Genomic DNA, 13,893 nt, shown 5'->3' on the forward strand with positions numbered 1-13,893 from the left:
AACCTACAAAGCTAGATTGGTGGCAAAAGATTTTAGGCAAAAGCAAGAAATTGACTATGACAAAAATTTTTTACCAATTACCATGCTTAAATCCATTCAGATTTTGCTTGCAATAGCTGCATATTATGATTATGAAATATGACAGATTGATGTCAAAACCACTTTTCTTAATGGTTATCTTGAGGAAGAGGTTTACATGACACAGCCAGAAGGATTTGTCTCAAGTAAGAGAGCAAATCAAGTATGCAAGCTTAAGAGATCCATCTATAGATTAAAGCAAGCGTCGAGAAGTTGAAACATCCATTTTGATACAACAGTCAAAGAGTTTGGTTTTATCAAAAATATGGATGAACCATGTATGTGTAAGAAGACTAGTGGGAGTGCCACTGTCTTCTTAATATTAATGTAGATGACATACTAATCATTGGCAATGATATTCCAATATTACAATCGGTCAAGACTTGGCTATCAAAAAGCTTTTCCATAAAAGATTTGGAAGAAGCATCCTATGTATTTCGTATAAACATCTATAGAGATGGATCTAAAAGGATGCTAGGCTTGTCCCAATCTAGGTACATAGATCATGTGCTGAAAAGATTCAGTATGGAAGAAAGTAAAAGAGGTTACTTGCCTATGAGTCATGGCATACGTCTCTCTAAGAAGATGTCTCCTAAGACATCTGAAGAGAGGAATAGAATGAATTATATTCCCTATGCTTTGGCAGTAGGATCAATTATGTATGCTATGCTATGTACCAGACCTGATGTTGCTTATGCCTTAGGCACAACAAGCAGATTTCAGGCTGATCCAGACGAGGATCATTGGAAAGCTGTGAAAAATATTTTTAAGTACTTAAGAAGGACTAAAGATATTTTTCTAGTATATAGTGGATCTAAGTTGAAACTAGAAAGATATTCTGATTCTAATTTTCAATCAGATCCACATGATAGCAAGTCTACTTCAGGATATGTCTTTACCCTAAATGGTAGTGCAGTGAGCTGGAAGAGTTCCAAGTAGCAAATTGTAGCTGACTCAACTACCGGACAAAATACATTGCTGTGAGTGAAGCCGCTAAGGAAGCTATCTGGATGAAGAAGTTCCTCTCTGAGTTGGAAGTAGTTCTTGAGATTGCTGAACCAGTTCCAGTTTATTATGATAAAACCAAAACTGTTGCTCAAGCGAAGGAATCAAGGTCCAAGCACATTCTAAAACGCTTCCACCTCGTTCGAGAGATTGTCGAGAGATAAGACATAGTCATTAAACGAGTAGATACAAAAAACAACCTAGCAGACTCATTCACTAAAGCTCTACCATAATAGCAGTTTGATCGCCACCTCGATTGTATGGGATTAAAATTTAAGGGCGATTGGCTTTAGTGCAAGTGGGAGATTGAAAGAATAGATGCCCTACAAGCCAATTGCAAATTATATTGCGAAGAATTTTTCTTTAATTTTTCAAATCATGTATGTGACATTTAATTATAAATAAAGGCATTGTGTTTCATCATATGCTATTTCTTATATTTGTGATGAACCCCTTAGATTAGGATAATGGTTTTAGGGCTATGATGAGATCATAATAGTGAGACCTAAAATCCTAAAATCCTAATCTTAAGTATTCTCAGTCATTGGTACATTGAGTCGGAAATCAATACCACTGGCAAGACTGGCACATCTTATGTATACTCGATGCAGAGGGTGATTGATCTCACAATCACTTATGTGGAGACACTAATACAAAGATGTGGGTGCTCATTAGAGGAATGAGTTCACTAAATTGACCTATCAAGAGAATATCTTATGGAATCTTCTTACATGTCTAAAGATGATTCTCTTAGTGGAAGTTGTGCAACTAATTCTTTGACCTGAGATCACCATGGTATCTTGTGCACATGAATCCATGTTTTGGTTTACTCTTATTCATGACAATATGTTGTGCATGGGATCTTTCGGATATGGTGAATTGTGTACGAAGGTTATGAGTAGGTCAACAAGGAATCAATCACTTCTAGTAAGAGAAGACAACATCTTATTTATTCTAATCATATGATAATTCAGAAAATATTTGATCAAAGTAGAATGAAAATTAGAAAGAGTTTCTAATGTTTCATTATTCGAATTATCATTAAAAGATTGAGAGAAACATGAATATGTAATTGAGTTTGACATAGATCTATACTCATATACATATTCGGGATGCCGTTTGATTGAAGGATTGAATTACGCGGTGACTTGCCACTGAAGGGTATTTTTGGTATTTCCACCAAATTTCATATTTTCTGGGTAGACATGATATGTTGCTAGATGTCAATCTTGTCTTGTAGGTTTGATCGAATTAAAGAGTTTAATTCGATCACCAATTAAAAAGAGTTCTAATTATTAAGATCAGGTTCGCGTAGTTTGGACCTAAATCGATTAAAAGAGTTCTAATCAGGTTAGGACAACTCGCACCCACACCTACTGCTGGCTAAGTATGGAACCCAATGGGTCACACGCAAAGAAACTGATCAAGGGTCTAACTAGATTAGATCATGTTTGCAAGATGAACATGCTAGCATATGTTGCAAATTTTAGCTCCTGATTCGAATTGGGTTCGAATCTGATTCTTGATTGATCTAATTTGATTAGATTATGTCCTAATATGGGTTAGCCAAGAGTTGGCACCCAATTGGCTTGATTTGAACTTAATTGGGTTAAGTTAAGAGACCCCTTCAACTCCTAGCCATTAGATCTTCATCAACCGTTGGATGAAGACATAATGATAAGTTGATTCAAACCCAATTAGATTGGGTTAGACAAAGATTATCACTTTTGACCATTGGATCTTCGTCCTACCGTTGGATGAAGACATAATGGGTCAAGTGAATGGCGCCTTGCATTGGAGCCCTTGGATCTTCATCATGAGATGATGAAGGGATAAGGAGGGAGGCGTGATGGATGATGATGACATGGCATTGACTTGGTCAAAGTGAGATGGCGTGAGAAGGAGTTACCGTATAAATGGAATGGCGCCTCATGAAGAGGCGCCCCTAGGAGTGGATAAGGATGAAACGCCATATTGATCAGTGTTTCATCCTATCCTAACTTCCTCTCCACCGAATCATCTCCTCTCTCCTTCAATAATTTGGCGCCACATGGAGGGACCCCTCTTGGATACGCCTCTTGACTTGATCAACGCCTCTCCCTATCTGATAAGACCCTTTAGATCATGGCCTTTCATGTAGGGATGTGTGGATGGGATGCATCTCTTGGAGATGCATCCCCACGCCTATTATAAATAGGCTAGCGCTATACGGGTTTCTCCATCCCAATTCACTGTATCCTCTCATCCCTTCTTTCTTACATTAGTTTTCTTCTTTTTAGCATTACTTCTAGTGTGTCCTAAGCCAAGACAAGGTGGTTTTCTTTAACACAAAAGGATTAGAAGTGATTTTAGAATGTGGAAGAAAAATAGAAAGGAAGGTATACAAGCCAATTAAATCCTTAGGAAGGATTCAGCCATCAAGAGTAAAAAAAAAAACTTGGAGTTAGAGTCTTGATCTTCGTTCCTGTGTGGATCACCGTTGGAGGGCAAACACTTGGATATCTCGTGGAGATTCTCCAAACTTGGAGTTAGCATTACAGGTATTCTTCTATTTCTGTATTTAATATTATATTATTTGATTGTTACTATTAAGGTGATCTTAGCTTATAAGGGTTTCATGTTATGAGATTCCAATACGAAATTTTGAAATCCCTAGCTTCTGTTGCGCCCTTATGACATGATATTTCCCTTCAAGGAGTGTAAACCTTAATCAGCATTTAGTTTTGGCATCAAATTGCCAAAAAGTTAGGTCAGGTGAAGAAGTGAATTTCAGATATTATAAATCAGTTCTCTTTGATGATTCTAAATTTCATTTCTAGTTCATTTTTTTAGCTACTTTAACTACTGGAAGTTGGCTTTGATCCCTCCTACTTTCTTTACGATTTTGCTTGGTTCAATTATTGTTGATCTCATCTGGTGGGCAGGTGAGTTGTTGAAAGCATTCCAATATAGATTTGATGGGGTGACAAATTTGGTGTGAGATAAAGGATATTAATTGTAGATCAGCTATTTCCAAGATAGATTAGTATTAGCTTGGAGTTTGTGCACTTAGTTGACTTGTAATCTACACAGCATAATACATTTCTACCACTACTCTAAAATCATTAACATAAAAGACTTGATGGAAAAAGAGTAATGTAATAAGTATGCTCGATGATAAGTCCAAAAGATTTCAATTGAAACTAACAACACTATTTTGCTAGGATTATAAGACAACAAAATCCAATTAGATTCAACTGCAATCAAAGCATAAAGCAAAACGTAATACAAGTGATATTAAGTCAAAAACAGTTTATGGTGACTGTTAAAACAAAATTACTATCTTGGTTAAAACAAAATTAATATTGTCAACAAATGCAGAAGCATAATCATGAATAGGAGATTGTTAATTTATTGAAGTAATTAGTTACTATGGTCCCTTGGTGCATTGCAACAATAGCATTCCATTCTGCTTGCATAGTTGTGCTTGTTGCACCATGATCTATTGATACACAAATATGAATCACTATTGATGTTAATATCATTCAAGCACCTATAATCACATTATGTGTTTTGTTACTCATGCACTATATCCTGCTCCAAGTAGTGTATGTACATATTTATGCACATATACATGTGTTGTATATTGTATATATTCTCATTTGATTAGTGGGTCATCAAGCAGGACGTAGCCTTCTTATGCCCCTAAATTTCTCCAATCTTGATGAAGCGATAGCTTAATTCTACATATGTAGTATATTTAATTACCATTATCTTTCTAGTATTTAAATGCTACTATGAGAGGTAACATCAATTCAATGCTTATTGTTGGTTTGTTGATTAGTACCACGCTCAAATCAAAATGCATGTCGCTGCCATATAGTGGGAATCAACTACTTGATGCTGTCCTAATGGACTTTTAGATTTTGAAAGACCATATATGCATAATTGGACCAAAAATACTTGCCGAACCAAACCCAACCTATTGACAATCCTAATAATACTTTGAAGCTTGAAGAATGATCAAGCAAAAGTGTACATTGATAAATGGACCAAAAACACTACAGGAAGGAATCCGGTCCACTGATAAGCCTATTTTAGATGATATCAATAGAATTTATGGTCAAGTTCAATTCCAACCACCCAACTCTTTCGGGCTCTATCCAAATTGATCCAAGATCCGGTCCATTGATCGTCGGTGTTGGACGACCCAATGGGTTTGTTGGCACTAGTAAGAAAATATAAGGAGCCCCAGTCCAACCATAAATCCTCCGTTCCCCAACTCTTCCTTATCTCAGTACATCACCGATATTGTGGAATCCTACTTAGCTCGTACCGTCCCCTTCCACACCCACCGGCTCTACCATGCTCTGGTAGCCAAACTTTTGGTGGTCAAACTCTATATCATGCATTTGAACCCAATTCTCTCGATCAGCACCATATTTTTTAAAGAAAAGAAGTTCTCGTTTACAACCTCCAAAAAAACTTATAATTATTATGTCAATTAATAATTAAAAATAGAGAGCTCATAAAACTATCCTAGAACATAGCGAATAATGCTGCTGTTCCCAAGGCGGCATGTTTGCTCTTTAGTTATGCACACTCCCATTCTCCTCCATCAATTGAATGATTTTACGTAGAAGGAGCATTGCAACAATATCGATATTGATATCATTCAAGTACCTATAATCGCATTATGTGTTCTGTTGCTCATGCACTATATCCTACTCCAAATAGTGTATGTACTTATTTATGCACATATGTATGTGTTGTATATTGTGTATATTCTCATTTGATTAGTGGGTAACCAAGTAGGACGTAGCCTTCCTGTACCCCTAAATTTTCTCAATCCTCATGAAGCGATAGCTTAATTCTACATATATAGTATATTTAATTACCACTATCTTTCTAGTAGTTAAATACCACTATGAGATGCAACTTCAATTCAATGTTTATTGTTGGTTTGTTGATTAGTACCACGCTCAAATCAAAATGCAAGTCACTATTAGAGTATTATAGTGAGAATCAACTACTTGATGCGGTCCAAATGGAATTTTAGATTTTGAAAGACCATATATACATAATTAGACCAAAAATACTTACCGAACCAAACCCAACCTATTGACAATTCTAATAAAACTTTGAAGCTTGAAGAATGATCAATGGACCAAAAACACTACAGGCAGGAATCTGATCCACTGAAAAGCCTATTTTAGATGATATCAATAGAATTCACGGTCAAGTTCAATTCCAACCACCCAACTCTTCCGGGTTTGATCCAAATTGATCCAAGATCCGGTCCATTGATCATCGGTGTTGGACGACCTTGTGGATTTTATGTTGGCACCCAAAGTAGGAAAACATAAGGAGCTTATGTCCAACCCATAAATCCTCCTTTCCCCAACTCTTCCTTATCTCGGTACATCACCGATATTGTGGAATCCTACTTAACTCATACCGTCCCTTCCACACCCAAACGTGCACCCACTAGCTCCCCCGTGGTCTGGTAGCCAAACCTTTGGTGGCGAAACTCTATGTCATGCGTGTGAACCCAATTCTCTCAATCAGCACCACATTTTTTAAAGAAAAGAAGTTCTCATTTACAACCACCTTATAATTATTATGTCAATTAATAATTAAAAATAGAGAGCCCATAAAACTATCAGAACATAGCGAATAATGCTGCTGTTCCTGAGGCGGCACGTTTGCTCTCTATTTACGCACACTCCCGTTCTCCTCCATCAATCGACGATTGAACGATTTTACATAGAAGGAGCCTTCGAGGAGCCCCGAAAGTCCATGCCGGAAGAAGAAGGGTTTTAGGAAATTCTAACATCCTTCAACCTTCGATGATTCACATTTGGATTCAAAACCTGCTCCCATATACTTGGGAGAAGGTTGGCGCTGGCATCCAGTGCAAAGAGATGACAGGTGTGGCGGTAAAGCAAAGAAGACTAGACGCAGCGATCTAGTGACTGCAGTTTAAGCTGGAAAACAAGAAGTGAAGAACAATGAGGATATGGGGAAGGAGTGGACCTCGTGCAGAACATGTCCCCTGATTTCCGTCCAGCTGGTGCACCATATCGAAATCTCCAAGAAATTGCCCGCTCTAGAGAAAAAGAAATCAAGAATGAAAGAACGTGGAACTAAGATGCAAAATTCTTGATGCCAATTCCTTCTAATCAAATCCAACAGCAAGGAAAAGAGGAACCTAAAATAAAGAGATGAAGAAGGAACAATCACTCACCAGCGTCCCAATCGAGCCAACCCTCCTCCTCGAACCACTGCTGCGGATTCGCTGGAATGAATCGCAGCACGCTCCCGAGCCGCCCGCCCCCACGGCCTCCGCAAGGTTCAAAATCTTGAACCCAAAAGATCAAGAAGCCCTCTCGGCAGATCAAGAATCATTCTCCAGCGCCGCTCTAGGCGGCCGGTTGCCGGGTTTCTTCAGATCTCAGCCGATCGAGCTCGCCTTGCTTCTGGAACCACCGCTGCAGATCTACCGGGAAGAATCAGAGCATCTCCCAAGCAGGCGGCCCCCGCCGCGACCGCGGCGGCAGGTGACGCCGTCCCTGAGATCGGAACGACGGCAGGAGCTATGTTGCGAAGACGCCAGGGCGAAGACGACGATGACGGTGAGGCCGAAGCCGCCGAGAACGACGGGTGATGGCTGGCACATCGAGCCCTTCTGCGCCGCTGCATGGACCCCGTGGTGGCAATCTGTCGGCGGCCGGGGCGTACATCGGAGGGGAGCCGGCGGTCAGCCTGTTGCAGCCCCGGCGGAGAGAAGAGCTCGCGACCCATGGCCCTTCCTCTGTCTTTTCTTGGCTTCTTCGAGGTAGGAGAAGATGAGCCGGGAAAGAAATGGCTATGCGGTGTTATAAACGATCCACGTCTGGCGCACTTTAGCAGTGGGCAGGATGAATGGGATCCGATGCATGAGCGGGGGTACGGAAGGGAAAAGGCGGGATTGAGATTTGAGAAGAAGTAAATTTGAAGGCAAATGCCTTTGGTGCTTAATTAATAATGGGAAGTGTAATTACCTCGTTGGTGATTCATTTGACATTAATCTCCGATCTGATAATCTTACGTATATAGTTGAGATGCAAAATATGTGATAAAAATTCTGTAATGAGAAAAATACTTTGGGATCATTTCATATAAAGTTTCAAAAACTCCACTAGCCTGTTTTATGTGAAGATTGGTGTGCAGGCAACAATCTTTTTCATTTCTCTAATAAGCTCATGCCACATGGCATCGTGATTTTTTTTGGTAATTGATGTTGGAGACCCTAAGCATTATAGTTAGCCAATTGGGTTCATTTTACTTAAGATTTCATAGTAATCAAAATTTAATTTTGACTAGTTCATTAATAAAAAATATGGTTATTTTGAGTAGGTGGGTATATCGAATCAAAAGGCCCTGATTCACTCGATGCTTCTATATAGGTGCTAGAGTTAGAAATTAATAACAAGGGCAATATTGGGAATTGGTGGAGATTATACTATTATAGCCATAGTACATCTGCAAACGAATCTCGGGACAGAAAAGAGAGTGCCCAACTAGCTATTATGGGCTATGAATAGATTTGTTTGGATTTCGGGGTCAGTGTTCATGGTTGTCCCAAAAATAGTGTCCTGTAGATACTCCTAGCCTTGCAAATCTCATGTAAGCTCACTCTGGATCTCTAACCAACTTGAGCATCAGACGTGTAATAATAAGCTCTCATTTTAGTTTTTCTGGTTACTGTATAATATTTGTTCTACTATAATGCAGATTTGTTAAGCCTTAAATTTTGGAGATCTTGGTCTCTTGTCTTTGCTATCGTGGACACAGTACCAACAAGGGTCCTTTCATGAAGTACTTCGTATGTGCCTTGTTTTCAAGTCAATGATGTGCTTAATTGGCTAAGGTCTAGCTGAAAGGACAGAAGCACCCAAATTTCCCAAGCTGATCAAGGAAATGTATTATCTAGACAAGGGGTTATCCTTACAATGGCTTTTGCACATGGAGATGACCAGCACCTGGCATCATCGGTCATACTTGACGAGCACTAGAGTACAAGTATTTAGATATGTGAATTGTAATGCATATACATGACTACAACTTCTTGCAGAAGTCTGAATTTTATTGAATGAAAATTAGATTTTTGTACATGGACTATTAAAGGTAAAAAAAGAGCGCTATGAGGGTATATTTGGCTACACAAAAAGAGAAGGGAAAAAAATTGCTTTTCTTCTTGCCTCTTTGATTGTTATCTAGGTCCAACTCTAAAAGTTTTTCATTATATACTAGATAATGATAATAAAAAAATGTTTAATATACATGAAGATAAGTATAATAATGTGGGAGTAACACATAATATGCTAAATGGTGCTTTTAAAAATAAATTAGCAAAAGAATTTGGGGGGATTACTAGGATCTAAACAAATCAATTGCTTTTCAAATGTCCAGATTTTTTTTTAAAAGAGACCAATTACTAATTGCATAGGGACTATTTGGGATGGAAGTGAGCTAAGGCTAGCCTGACGCTCATCTGGTCAGGCTATGGGCTAGGCCTGAAGATATCTTGGATCGAGCTTGAGTAGATATTTGGGTCGGCCTAGATTCGGCTAGAGCCCTAGCTTAAAATAGTCCCAAATTCCAAGCCAATGTCTGGCTTGGATTTAGCCAAGCATCTAGTCCTAGATCAATTTCTCAATTTGGTTCGTTGGGATTGGTATAAATGAGCTATGGTTCGATCAAGATCGTGGCTGCCGGTTTTCTTGGGCTCTATTACTCTTGAAGTATCTGGATCGGCCGATAACTAATCAAATTAGCTAGAGTTCTCAAAGAGTCTTGAATGGATGGCATCTTTTTCGCCCATGGCTTCTTTCGAGTGGTAAATGCCTGATGGCTGGCAAAGATGTTGCAGTAGTGGACATCATTATAAGACCTCTCCGTCATGGCTTAGAGAAGAATGGAGTGATATGGGAGCTTGTCGAGGTCCCAAAGGCAATCTAGGAGAGCCCACATGGTCTTGAGGAGGTTAAAATGAGAGTGGAGGGCTACGATGGATGGCGAGTCGAGGGCGAGGGAGTGGTTGCAATCAGTGATGTCCTCGGCAAAGCAGCCGGGGTACAGAAGGTGGCAACATGGGAGAGAGAGATATTTTGATGCTATGTGATGATGTATTACGATGGATGAAATTATATTATTATGTTGAATAGTTGGTTCAAATTTTGTGGATTAAATGTATATCATTATTGATTATTTATTATTTTCTAGTTTTATATTATTTATGTTGTTGTGGGCGTGTGAGGATTCTTACTGAGTTGTTACTTTATATTATCATGTTACTTTTCTTTACAGAGTCACAACACACTTGGTAAGGAATAGTTTGTAGATAATCATCAACAGTTAGTATATTTCTTGTTGCTGGGGGTCCAAACCGAGAACGATTGGCACAGCGGTGTGAACGGGGTTCCCTTGGAATTACTTCGGTTGCGCTCCACCTTCCGCCGGAAAACCTGCAAGCAAGCCTCGCACCACCACCGGGGTAGTGGGGGCCCTCCGACGATCAAGTTAGGGGAGATCGAAGGAGAAGGAGAGATAGCAGGTAAGATAATACTCTGAAAAATCTTGCTTACCCTCCCCTTCCCCCCCAGCCGCATATATATCAGGCTGGGGGGTTTTTCTGGGGATTGGTCATCGTGTGGCACGATGGGGTTGCCACTGACATGGTCGTTACAGGGCGTCGTGGGGCAGCGCTGGGTACGGCCATGGCAGGGCGTAGTGGAGCTCCGCTTTGTACGGCTGTTACAGGGGATCGTGGGGCAGCGCCGGATACGGCCGTTGCAGAGAGTAGTGGAGCAGGGGGCCGCGGCGTGCCTCAGGGGAACAGTCTGTTGTTGCAGGGAGTAGTGGAGCAGGGGGCCGCGGCGTGCCTCAGGGGGTCGGGCTGCGGAGCCGAAGATATCCGACCCGAGGTCGGATCGCTGGATCAAGGGGCAGCCGACTCGGGGTCGGGCTGCGGAGCCGAAGATATCCGACCCGAGGTCGGATTGCTGGATTAAGGGGCAGCCGACTCGGGGTCGGACTGCGGAGCCGAAGATATCCGACCCGAGGTCGGATTGCTGGATCAAGGGGCAGCCGTAGTCTTCCTGGGCGCGCGTGCCGGTCACGTGGGGCATGGTGGCTAAGTTCCCCCGTAACAGTAGCCCCCCACTTCCGAGCCTGGAACCAGGAGGGGAACGGGTGAAGGGAGTGACGCTTCGAGATTGCCGCCATCCCTCGGAAAGGCGCGCGCGCTCCGAGCTCCCCACCTTCTTTATGGCGTATGGCGGTTGTCGCTGATCTGGCGGTCTGCGGATTTCGGCGGACATCCTTCCTTAATGGCGTCGATTCGCCTTTGGGGCGCGAACGATCCTTCGGCAGCCAGGCGTCCTCTGGCATCACCGAGGCGTCACCCGCCTTTCCGCCTATTTAACCGGGGGCCCTCCCCCGTCCGCCTTTCTTTTCACAGGCATCCTCGAGTTTCTCCCTTGTGCTACTGCCGTTGCCGTCGGACTGTTCGTTCGCTCCTCCTTTGACGCTCTCGGAGCCGTTCTCCCTTCCCTTCGCGGACGTGCTCGCCGTTCCAGACCCAGGGGTTCCTCCAAGCTGACTCTCTGTACTTTTCTTTGTTCTTTTCTTTGTATGTTGGTGTTTTGCCATGTTGTATGGGTCTCGGCCCTGATGCAACGAAAGTTAATGCAAACAAAGTGTTTCCTCATTTCACTTTCGTCCTTCCTCTTTTTAACTCCTGGTAGCGTCTCGCCGACTCCGGACTCTTGAAGTTCCTCCGGCGCTAGGCCAGGCATCCGAGGGTTAGGCCTCAAGAAATTCTTCCGGCGCTAGGCCAGGCATCCGAGGGTTAGGCCTCAGGGAATTCTTCCGGCGCTAGGCCAGGCATCCGAGGGTTAGGCCTCAGGAAATTCTTCCGGCGCTAGGCCAGGCATCCGAGGGTTAGGCCTCAGGAAATTCTTCCGGCGCTAGGCCAGGCATCCGAGGGTTAGGCCTCAGGAAATTCTTCCGGTGCTAGGCCAGGCATCCGAGGGTTAGGCCTCAGGAAATTCTTCCGGCGCTAGGCCAGGCATCCGAGGGTTAGGCCTCAGAAAATTCTTCCGGCGCTAGGCCAGGCATCCGAGGGTTAGGCCTCAGGGAATTCTTCCGGCGCTTGGCAAGGCATCCGAGGGTTAGGCCTCAGGAAATTCTTCCGGCGCTAGGCCAGGCATCCGAGGGTTAGGCCTCAGGAAATTCTTCCGGCGCTAGGCCAGGCATCCGAGGGTTAGGCCTCAGGAAATTCTTCCGCTGGTCGGCCAAGGCTGGCGCAAGCCGAGGCGACCGGTCGGGGCTTCAGGCTAGTCTGCTCCCGGGATGATCATCGGGTTAGCCTGGCATCCGAGGGCCGAGCCTCGGGGAATTCCGCTCGTTGGTCGGCCAAGGCTGGCGCAAGCCGAGGCGACCGGTCGGGGCTTCAGGCTAGTCTGCTCCCGGGATGGAGGTCCTCCCGCCCCTTGATCTCCATAAGGATCTGGGCCCGGGGAGTCAGGAGAGGGGTGTACCGATTGAAACGTCGGGGCGGAGAACGAGGGCGTGGGGCGCCGTGGTTCTTCGCCGGCGACGGGCTTCTGCGCCGACGCTGGGGCGTCGGGCTCCTCCTCTGGCGTGCCTCTTTCCGCCTTTTCTTCCCAAGCTTTGGAGGGATCTCGGCGGCCTCCTTGCTCCGGTGGGCGGCCGCCTCCTCGGCGTCCGCATACTGGTTCGCCCGGGACAATAGCTCTGGGAAGCTCCGCGGCAGGCATTTGTCCAAGGAGAAGGTGAGTCTGCCCTTCCGGAAGCCACGCTTCAGGGCTGAAAGAGCTACCTCCTGACTCAGGTTCCGGACCTCCAGCGTAGCCCTGTTGAATCGGGTAAGATAATCCCGCAGGCTTTCTCCCTCGTTTTGCCGGACATCAAAGAGGGAGTCGGAGACCAGTCGCCGCCGGCTACTGACGGCGAAATGAGTGACGAAGAGGCGAGTGAACTGGTCGAAGGACCGGATTGAGTCAGCCTCCAGCCCGGCGAACCACGCCCTCGCCGGGCCACGGAGGGTTGCCGGGAAAGCCTTGCAGAGAAGGGGATCTGATGCTCCGTGGAGGAGCATAAGGGTCCTGAAACTCTCGACGTGATCCCGCGGGTCCGCCGCCCCGTCATAGGGCTCGATCGCCAATATTTTGAACCCCGGCGGATTCGGGGTCCGCAGGATCCTCGAGGCAAGCGCCGGCTGGGAGGAGATCTCTAAGTCGGCGAAGGGATCTTTGGAATGGCCCTTCAGGACCTGGAGTTGTCGGTGGAGATCGTCCACCCGCCGGTCCAGGGAGCGCGACCGGTGGGTGGGAGACAAGGGGCGGCGAGAGGGGGACCGACTGGAGCGCGGGTTCCTCGAGGACTGGGGGGTCTGGGAACGCGCCCGGGCCCGTCTCTCGGACCCCGCGCAGCTCCGGCGGGAAGGTCCCGGCAGAATGGAGCGTGCTCGAGAATCCTCCTCGCGCCGGCGCTCCTCCCCATGGGAGAGGAAGGAGCGCGGGTTGAGGAGGACAGGCGAACGCTCAGGCAGCGGCGGCTCCTGAGCCCGCTGCGGCGCCCGGGACATCGCACCCTGCAGATTCTGCACCGCCTCCGCGAGGGTGCGAACCTGCTGGGTTAGCTGGTCGAACCGGGCGGCTTCGACCGTCTGAACGGGCGGTGGGGAGGTGGAGTGTTGCTGAGAGTGTGTTGGAGATGCAGCGGCCCTCCGGCCAGAGGCGCGAGAGGCCCCGCGACCGGAAG

The 13,893-nt window shown here is 44.8% G+C and overlaps 1 long non-coding RNA gene across 1 annotated transcript; it reads right to left on the reverse strand.

Annotated features, from left to right (window-relative positions):
* Positions 1-1,439: 1,439 nt before the first annotated feature.
* Positions 1,440-7,917, reverse strand: LOC148700199 (uncharacterized). The gene is made up of 2 exons (XR_015972671.2): positions 7,310-7,917; positions 1,440-7,171 (listed from the first exon to the last, which is right to left on the reverse strand). It is a non-coding gene; the product is annotated as an uncharacterized LOC148700199 (long non-coding RNA).
* Positions 7,918-13,893: the final 5,976 nt, after the last annotated feature.

The sequence above is a fragment of the Phoenix dactylifera genome, chromosome 13 (assembly GCF_051530095.1).
Source record: "Phoenix dactylifera cultivar Ajwa chromosome 13, Ajwa_hap1_PhDact_Kaust_v1.1, whole genome shotgun sequence".
Taxonomy (NCBI): Eukaryota; Viridiplantae; Streptophyta; class Magnoliopsida; order Arecales; family Arecaceae; genus Phoenix; species Phoenix dactylifera.